Source organism: Cucurbita pepo, chromosome 12, assembly GCF_057944985.1.
Source record: "Cucurbita pepo subsp. pepo isolate OVF chromosome 12, ASM5794498v1, whole genome shotgun sequence".
In the NCBI taxonomy this organism is placed as follows: Eukaryota; Viridiplantae; Streptophyta; class Magnoliopsida; order Cucurbitales; family Cucurbitaceae; genus Cucurbita; species Cucurbita pepo.
In genome coordinates this window covers 8,190,885-8,201,284 of record NC_141809.1, presented here as the reverse complement: position 1 = coordinate 8,201,284, position 10,400 = coordinate 8,190,885, and the positions used below count along the sequence as shown (strand labels likewise).

Genomic DNA, 10,400 nt, shown 5'->3' with positions numbered 1-10,400 from the left:
AGGCATTCTCAACTCTTGAAGAATGTGATTGACCAGAAGTGTCAGCTCCATCAACAACTCTTGTTGAAGGACCAGCTTAATCAACAACTCTTGTTGTTTTATCAGTAGCTTCTTTAGAAATCTCACTTAATACTAGTTTGCTGCAAGGTTGATGATTTCTTACGTGGTCTTTGTAACGACCCTAAATTTCCACATACTCAGAGTCGCTACTAACGTCTCATGCCCATCTATAATGCGGAAATATAACTCTTACATGAACATAGTTGATAACGTTAACTTTAAAAAAACGTTTAAAAACAACTTCTTCTCTGGAAAACTGAAATTTAGAGAAAACAAAAACAAATACAAAATAATTTAAAACAATGAAATGCAAAACAACCTATTCTAACTTAAGACTAGAAATTTAAATATGAATCTACCTTATGCACGTGCCACAGTCTCTGCTCGCGATGCCGCCGTCCTCCGTACAAGTGCGCCTTGCCTTTACCTGAAAAATGATGTGGCACACGGCCTGAGTATTTCAAAGAATACTCAGTAAGTGGCCCCACTATAGGGGTCATGCAAATGCAAACACATGCAATCATGATTTAGGGACCTATCTCTAATCATCTTAGGGGTGGCCTCCAGTCTTGGACAAATTGGATGTGTAGTACTTCCCTACACACGACTCACACGTACGAGTGTGAATTCCTAGGGCGCTCGCACACCCCCTGGACCCTCTGGTCAAGCTAATCTGTAGCGACGTCCGGAGGTCAACTGAACCCCAGAGTGTCATGCACCTCATGAACGCCCTCATCTGTGTGCTTTTGCACCTGTGCGCATACGCGCTCATCATACGATTCGCGTCCGCACTCATCATCTCTAGGGGAAGTAGCCCTATGCTTATGAACATACAATATGCATGAGGTCCCTCTAAATCCATCATAATGTCTCTTCTGACACAACCCTCTAGTCTCATCTCTTTGTTACTCTAGGTAACACATACTCGTGAATATTTATATTAATATCATTTTCACGCTCTTAGGGTTGTGTCCTATGTCGATCTAACGACATGATGCAATATGGCACTCATCATCATATAGCATGCTCAATATGGAAAATGTCATCATATTAAGGTAAACGTCACGCAATCATCATACTCATCATATTGCCACAAAGTGCATCAAACATATCAAGTACGACATTCATCAAAATATATATATACTGAGCACATCATCAGGTATCATAACCCACACATCATCATAACTCATACATCATCAAAGTCATACATCATACATTATCATAACTCATCTACCGCATCGTACGACATAGTTCATACATCATCGTAACTCATACAATTTTTAGCCTATTCTATAGTAAGGCCACTTACCTGGTTGGCCTCAGCCGAAGTATTCCCTAATTTAATTAACGTAAGCACCCGTTCCTCGAGAGCTGCTCCAAAGGTTGCTGGAGTTCGCTTCATATCCCATCGTTCGTCACCTTTTGTTAGTATTTCACATTTTAATTAATAATCCAACTAACAATGTGAAATACGACTCTAAAACGGTCTGAGTAAAAATCGAATTCCAAGTTTTCATTGTTTCTAAATTTTCTAAAACTCAAATTGAAAATATGTCAATATTATTTCATGCTGCTTCGAATCATTCAATCCAACTATGGTTTGTTATAATATTATATTCTCTGGATGCAAACAATAATAATTTTTCACATCTTCCATTTTCCTTCTCTTATGTTGTACCTCTTTGTTCTCTTCTCTCTGTATTTTTTTTTTCCTATAAATCATTTTGCAATTATAAAACAAATTTCAATCAGTTCTGTTCTCCTCTCTTTCCACTCTCCAATTAACAGAAAAATATTTTCAATCTATTCTGTTTTCTTCTCTTTCCTACAAACTACTATTATTAACCGAAGCCATTTTCAATCTATTCTGTTTTCTTCTCTTTCCTACAAACTACTATTATTAACCGAAGCCATTTTCAATCTATTCTGTTTTCTTCTCTTTTGCAGATGACTATCCAATCAAATAAGTCATTTACAATCTGTTTTCTTCTCTTTTGCAGATGACTATCCAATCAAATAAGTCATTTACAATCCATTCTTATTTTCCTTCATAAAACTGACTATGCATCAATCAATTATGATTTTCTTCTCTTTCCTAAAAATGATGATCCATGCAATTGACAAAACCATTTTTCAATCAATTTTGATTTTCAATAAGATATCCAAAAATCTAAATAATTGAAAAAAGAGATCTAAAATAACTTTTCTATTTCGTGCAAAAATAAGAGAAGAGGAGATCTAACTTACCCATAAGTTTTCTCTCTTTCCCTTCCTATCAAATCTCCTTGGAGTGAAGCCATTGGATCCAATTTTTCTCTCCCAAAATCTTCTATCTTTCTTTTGTTTCTTTCTCCCATTTTTCTCATTCCCAAAATCTACCATTTTTTTTGTTTCTGTTATGTTTCTTTCTTTTGCAGATCATTTTGGAGTTGGAGGTGTTGGGGAAATATTTGGGGAAGGTGGAGAGAGGGTCGATAAATTTTTTTTTTTTTTATAATTATTATTTACTTATTATTATTTTTTTTTTTTTCGGGTCGTTACAGTCTTCCTCTAAGAATGTAGCATTTGTTGATACGAACACTCTATTTTCTTGAGGGTCATAAAACAAACCACCTTTCGTCTCTTTGGGGTATCCTACGAATAGACATAATTTTGAACGACGTTCTAATTTTTTTGAGTTTTGCAACAACACATGTGCTGAACATCCCCAAATTCTGAAGTGACGTAAACTACCTTTGCGCCCTTTCCATAACTCATAAGGTGTTTTTGAAACACTCTTAGTAGAAACCATGTTCAAAATGTATGTAGAAGTCTCCACTGCATATCCCCAAAACGGATCGGGTAATTGAGCGAAACTCATCATAGACCGAACCATGTCTAACAGAGTTCTATTTCTCCTTTCTGATACACCATTTTGTTGAGGCATACCAGGGGCTGAGAGTTGAGATCTTATTCCATGTTCTATCATATAGTCCTGAAATCTTAAGTCCATGTACTCTCCTCCTCGATCTGATCGAAGTGTTTTAATAGTTTTACCTAATAGATTCTCAACCTCAGTCTTATACTCTCTAAAATTTTCAAGAGCTTCGAACTTGTGACGCATTAGGTAAAGATAGCCATACCTTGAATAATCATCAATAAAATTGATGAAATATTCATACCCTCCTCGTGCTTTGACATTCATTGGACCACAGAGATCTGTATGCACCAGTTCTAAGGTTTCTTTGGCTCTATAACCTTTTTCGGAAAACGATCGTTTAGTCATTTTACCCTCAAGACAAGACTCACATGGAGGTAAAGAGTTGTCTTCTAACTCATTTACAAGTTCTCTTTTAACCAATCTCTCAATCCTATTGAGATTAATGTGACCTAGTCTTAAGTGCCAAAGATAGGTATTAGGAGAAATCTTTTGTCGTTTATTTTGAGTTTCAGCTGTTTTAAACATCTCGGTATTTAAAATAGCTTTTTTTTCACTCGGTTTTAACATATATAACTTGTTTTCTAGTTTTGCAGAACAAATATGAATACCTCTTTTGCAAATGAACACTTCATTGATTTCAAAAGATACTTTATACAATTGCTCTAATAAACAAGAGATAGATATTAGATTTCTTTTTATTTCAGGAACAAAAAGTACATTATCTAATATAATGAATCTATCTCCAAAAAAAATAACTTTAAATTTCCTACTGATCTTGCTGAGACAACCTCTCCTGTTCCAACCCTAAGTGTTATCTCGCCGTCCGCAAGCATTCTCCAGGAGCTAGTTTCCTGGTAAAAAGAACAACTATGATTAGTTGCCCCTGAATCTAGTATCCAAGTTGAGTTGTCATACTCTACTAAAAATATTTCTACAACGAGTAAATCATATTTACCTTGTTGTGTCTTTTCGACTTTCTTCTCTGTAAGGTATTTTGGGCAATTTCTCTTCCAGTGCCCATTTTCGTTGCAATGGAAACATTTTCCTTTATCTTCTTTTTGAATCTTGTGTTTGCGGTTAGTAGGAATCTTATTTTTCCCTTTACCCTTCTTCTTCATCAAAACACTTTTTAGAAGTTAGAAGGTCCAGACTTATTTTTGGAGGACGATCCTCGTAGTAATTTCTTTGAGATAACAACATTTGCTTCTCCTATTTGTTCCTTGTTCGTTAAAAGGGACTGATAAGTCTGTAGCTCATTGAGAAGAGCAGTCAAGTTATATTCTATTTTGTTCATTACCACATTGGTGCGGAACTGGAAGAAGCCCTTCGGGAGAGACATCATGATAAAACTGACTTGAATCTTCTCATCAATGATAGCTTCATTTTCTTCTGCCACATTGAAATGGATCATCATGTCCAGGACATGTTCTCTAATTGAGGTCCCTTCTTTCATACGGCAGTTGTAAATGTATTTTATGGCTTCATGTCTAAGGGAGAAGGACGGTTGTCCAAACATCCCTTTTAGAGATTCCATAATCTCTTTAGCAGTACCCATAACATCGTGTTTCTTAGCCAAAACATCAGATATGCTGGCTAGAATGTACACTCGGGCTTTCTCATTTGCCTTTATCCATCTGTCATACGCATCCCGAACTGTTCGGTTTGCATTTGAGCTGGGGTTTGGAGGACACTCCTCAGTTAAAACAAACCTTAAATCATCAATTACCAGTATTGTGTTTAGGTTTGATTTCCAAGTTGCGTAATTGTCGCCGTTTAATTTCTCAGAAGCGAGTAATTGTACTATTGAGTTTGTGATGCTGTGATATAAAGAAAATTCTATTAGTGATTTGACTTAATCCTGTTTAATCCAATCAGTTTTAGCAAATGTAATGTACCCAAAAATTATTAATTTGCAACGATACTTTAGTGAGTTAGAGCAACTGCTACCGAGGGGCAGTCAATCACTCATTCACTAAATCAAGACATTCTTGACTTAAACACAAGTCCCAGAATAACTCTTGTTTCTACAGTGTTTTTAGTTATCGTTATTTTGGTCAAGAATATACTAACTCTTAGTAATTCTTCGTAAGTGTGACCCACCATTTTCAGACCTCAAAGATCGGTCTCAACAATGCTATCGAATGAAAAAGCCGAAGTTGGGAACGGATCTAAGAAATCCTATCCATTTCTGGAGTTTGCGTTGTTTCGACTCCCATGTTACGACCCTCCGAATGGGTAGTTGCTCTAGGGCAACATGCAGGCGGAACATAGGAATCTCACGGTGCAACCTAGTGGTGGAGACCATAGGACGTGTTGATATACTTCCTTCTCCCACTTACTATAAATACTTTCTCTATTCACCTTGTTATTGACTCATGCAAATACCTTTCGAATGGAGGACGCTCCCAGGGCGACACGAGGCCGAGCATGAATCTCACGGTGTGAATTTTTCAGAGAGCTTGAAAAGGAAAACAATGTATCTTATATACCTTTTTCCTCCCACTAAGTATTTTAGACAGTTGGGTATACTCATTACTCAAGTATATTCCGGCTAATTAAATATAACCTAAGTCTAGGTGATTTTTCCAAAACTTACATCACTCAAGCATGCTCATAAAACTGGGCTAACTAAGCTCAAGTCCTGGTCCGATCTCTAAGTAGTAGGTGTTCCGTAAACCGTCAACTTAAGTACCTCATGCCTTAGACAAGATCGTGCCAGGTGAGCTTTCTCGTAACCACAATTTTGTAAGACATCGACCTATTTTAACTTTTAAAATTGATCGTGCTCGGTTCTTAACCCTAAGTGAGCATGCACTTATCTTTATTATAGATTTAACGTCTATCTCGTTTTATGACGTTGAAAATAACCTATAACATGCATCTAACATGCTTTATATAACAATTATATAATCATCCATTCCATGCAATAATATAACAATTTATATCTATTACTCATGGAACCCTAAACATGCATACTATACATTATAACACTTATAACATACTTGGAATGCATGAAACATGCTTAGCCTATGGTGGGATTTTAAATCTATATGACATACCTTATGCATATACATTTTCTATTTAATTAAACCATACATTCATAATGCATAATTAATTAAACACGCTAAAGTGGATTGGTTTTGGCATTTTAAAACAAACAATTAACTAAATTATTACATTAATAATTAAAAACAACTTGAACCACTCGTGAGGATCACAAACTTGAAAACTAATTCCCTTCTTGAATAATCTTAAAAATCTAGCATTTTAAACCCTTTAAAATTAAATTTAATAGATTACTCAAAATTCTAATCATATTAGAACAAATCATAATCATATTAGGTAAATATCATGAATTCAATTTAAGAAATAAATATCCTAATTTAATTTCCAAGCATAACAATTATACTCGAATGCATAAAGAAAATACATCCTAATTAAGAAATCATCTTATTTCTATAAGAAAACAACCTAATAAAAAAATTTCAAATATAATATTTATATTTAAAAAAACAATTAAAATGCATGATTATGCTTAACCTATAATGGGATTTTAAACTAAATGACATACCAGATGCATTTATTCAATCAATTTAAAACATAGAACATATGCATAATTAAATTTTAAAAAAAAAATCAAAATTGACCGGCATATCTGGCATATCCTAGAAATTGAAAATGAATTAAATTACAATAATTTAGATGGAAGACATATCTTGATGTTCAAGATCTTTTATGTTTGGAACAATTCCAAATTTAATAAAACTAGATTTTAAGATCTTTCCTATGGTAACCAATTCCAAATCTAATAAAATTAGGGTTCGAGATTTTGTCGATTGATGGTGTTAATATAACACATGCGCAAGCAATTTGGATCTTAGGCACTTTTAGAACATAAATTATAGTAAATAACTACCATGTTCATAAGTATTAAAACTTAATGAGTTTGAATACTAACCTTTTGTAGTTCAAATTTCTTTTTCATCATGAATAGGTTTTGAACCACCACTAGTGTCTTCTCCACTATCCTACGGCCTTAGAACGGGATTGTGAAATCCGGTGAGTGACTAAACTTGGGAGAGATTTTGTATATATGAAGAGAGTGTTTGTGAGAGGTTTTTCTCAAGGTTTTTCACCAAGAAGAAGAAGACCTTCCATGTACCATGATCACTCTATTTAAAGAGTCATGTTTGCATGTTCATGCAAATTTGAGATCACCAAATTTTGACACTCAAAATTCCACTCAAATGTTTCGGATTATGTGGCAAGCATGCATGTTTCAGTTAACCAAATTTTGACACCTCAAAATTCCACTCACATGGATTTTTCCATTAAATGAAGTCAACATTTTACATTTCTTCATTTTAATTCAACAATTAATTTGAATAATTAATTTCAAATTAAAGTAACATTAAATGATTAATTAAACTATTTAATTAATATTTAATATTAATTCAAATGCCAATCCCAATCAATTCCGACACATAATTTGATTATCAGATTCTCTCGTTTTGTTTAATTAGTAAATAAAACAAAACTGCGGTTAAATATATCGTATATATGTAGTATATTTCCTAATTTGAATTCAAACACTTCGAACTCACTCGTCACACTGTTCTATGGTTTAGTCCAATATGAGCTAGCAGAGGGACCTAATGGACCTATAGATCATGGGCTCCAACGATCCAAGATTAACCGGTTAAACTCATTAACCATGTTAACCAACACTCGTTAACTACTAGGACACTCCACTATAGACTAGTAGTTGCACTCCCCTCACTATAGATATATTTCTGTCCATTTGATATAACCATGATTAGTAAGTCGATCCTTCACAGGTTGTTCATAACTAGAGCTGGGTCAATTTACCGTTTTACCCCTAAAGTTACTTCTTGTTCCTTATGTCTCACTGATCCTCTAATGAACAATTGGTTTGTGGTCCAACAAGTAAACCAAATCCCTCTCAGGCCAATGAGAGGGTGGGGCCCCTTGTTCAAGACCTGGAGTCAGTGCTTAAGGGAACTACCTCTCTTCTATCCCTGAAAGTGGGTAGGAGTGAATTCCATCTTGCACCCCACGTCCTTAGCCATTCACCCAGTCTTACCCCTGAAATGGGAGGCCTATTGAGTCGGCGAACTAGAAACACTCTCACCCATGCAAATCTAAGGATAATTCCGAATAAACAGGAGTTTATGGTTAGCTCAGGATTAAAACCGAGTTACCTAGCTTATCGAATGAAAAGAAAATCAGTCTCAACAGTAAACGACATTATAAAGTGAGAGTTGTTTTCTTCATGGTCCGATCTTATGCAATACTCATTGCATAGGACGCCCCCACTCACATGTCTCCATATGTACAATTTAGTGATCACATTGTTTATATCATATACAAAAGTGGGTCGCATCCATAGTGTCCCCAAAATAAGGTACTCAACCTTATCCTTATACTATAGATTATTTTGACTATATACTTGAACTTGATCCACTCTTATGTCTCTACATATAGTTCAAGTAATCATACTATAGCCAGAGTGTTCTTTGTTTATTGGATTTAGATTAATAATCGTAAAGTTCACTTTATTCAATAACAATCTTTATTGAATAAACAACAATAATAGCTTTATTGAAAATATAATATGTTTTTGTTTACAAACTATGAGTTTTAGGACATAAAACCCAACACCGATATGTAACTATTCCATATGTAATAAAATTAGGGTTTGAGATCTTTCTCTCGTATGGAACTATTCCATATGTAAAAAAAATTAGGATTATTTCGTGGTTGGAACAATTCCAAATAGAGAACTTTTCCTATTCGAACAATTCTAAATATACATATTTTACTTTTAGAATAATTCTTAAGATAGTTTTTTTTAAAAAAAAAAATTGGAACAATTCCAAATGTAGTAAAATTAGGCTTTCAAAACTCTAAATTGTACCGCGAATGGATGAACGTCGTCATGGCCGCCGCTGTCACTTTTCAATTTACAATGAACCTAACCGTATACATTTGTCTAACAAATCGGTAAATCTAATGCCACACTGATATGCCAAAAACAATCAATTTTACAAAACAATATTACATATATCTTATATATGAGAAATCAAATACTCACTATACTACTTTTAATTCAAAATAAAAATCAACAGGCTCTATACCAATGGAAGGGAACGAACTCTTCAATGTTCCCCCAATCTTGTTCACTCGTTACATGAACTAGGCATATGTAAATATACATTTTGATTCTTGCTTCGAGTTTATCACATTGCTTGTAAAGTTTTAAACTCGCACAAATTTTTTTGTAACTGTTTTTTCTGTTAGTTGTTCTTTCATTTTCATGCATTGCATAGTGTATTTGAGTCACTCTCGATCTTTCGATGCCTCAAAATTCGGGGTGTAACAAAATAGGTCTCTTAGGTATGTATTTCATAATACAATTTTACATACAATGTATATCCTAGTCGTTTTTCTTTTTTCCTTTCATAAAGTTAACATGGAATAAAAAACCTAAGATTTAGTGTTCGAGTATTTGTTTGGTTGTCGTTTTAGTCTTCGATACGTATTTTTTTCAAGTGGCACTCGTAACTCAGTTAGCTAGAGCACTTGTTTCGTAAGCGAGAGATCTTGAGTTCAACTCTCAACAAGAGCATAAATAAATTCAATGTTGTTAGACTGAATTCTAAAATTTTACCAAAGCTTTAGGTTCTAGGTAGGATACATAATATGTATTTCAAATGATGATAGAGGGGAGAATGAACGAAATAAGGTGTCTTAATTATGCCACAAAAACTTCTTGGTGGATCATGAGTTTATAAACGAGTTTTTTCTTTTCTCTTTATCCTTATCGTTTTGGGGTTTCTTGGATAATATTAGATTGAATTCCAAGAGTTTCACAACATATCTATTTTATAATACAATTTTATTTGCTTATTTTTCTCATTCCTATAAATATGTCTCTTTGGTTTGTATTTTATGATACAATTCTATGTACAGTGTATTGTAGTAGTCTTTTTTGTTCTCTTCCCTAGTTGCTTGGGTGTTTATTTGTTTTGGCAATTCAAGAATTAATATGTTTTTAGTTTCAAGTAGCTCTTGTAGCTCAGTTGGTTAGAGCACCCGTTTAGTAAGCGGGAGGTCTTGAGTTCAACTCTCAACAAGAGTATTATTGTTTCCACCAAAAAAAAATACAATGCTTGTAACAACTTAGCCACGATAGGCAACAAAACATAAAAAAATCCTATTTTAAGTGGAAGATAACACATTATTTTAGTCTTCGATACGTAGTTTTTTGAAGTTGTTCTTGTAGCTTAGTTGGTTAGAGCACTTGTTTTGTAAGCGAGAGGTCTTGAGTTCAACTCTCATCAACAGCATAAATTCCTTAGCTTTCTTATTGTTTTTTGGTTCTTAGATAATTAAGATC

At 34.1% G+C, this 10,400-nt stretch overlaps 1 non-coding gene across 1 annotated transcript; it reads left to right on the top strand.

The window, feature by feature from the left end:
* The first annotated feature begins 10,068 nt into the window (after positions 1 to 10,068).
* TRNAT-AGU (transfer RNA threonine (anticodon AGU)) lies at positions 10,069 to 10,142 on the top strand. The gene has a single exon. It is a non-coding gene; the product is annotated as a tRNA-Thr (tRNA).
* Positions 10,143 to 10,400: the final 258 nt, after the last annotated feature.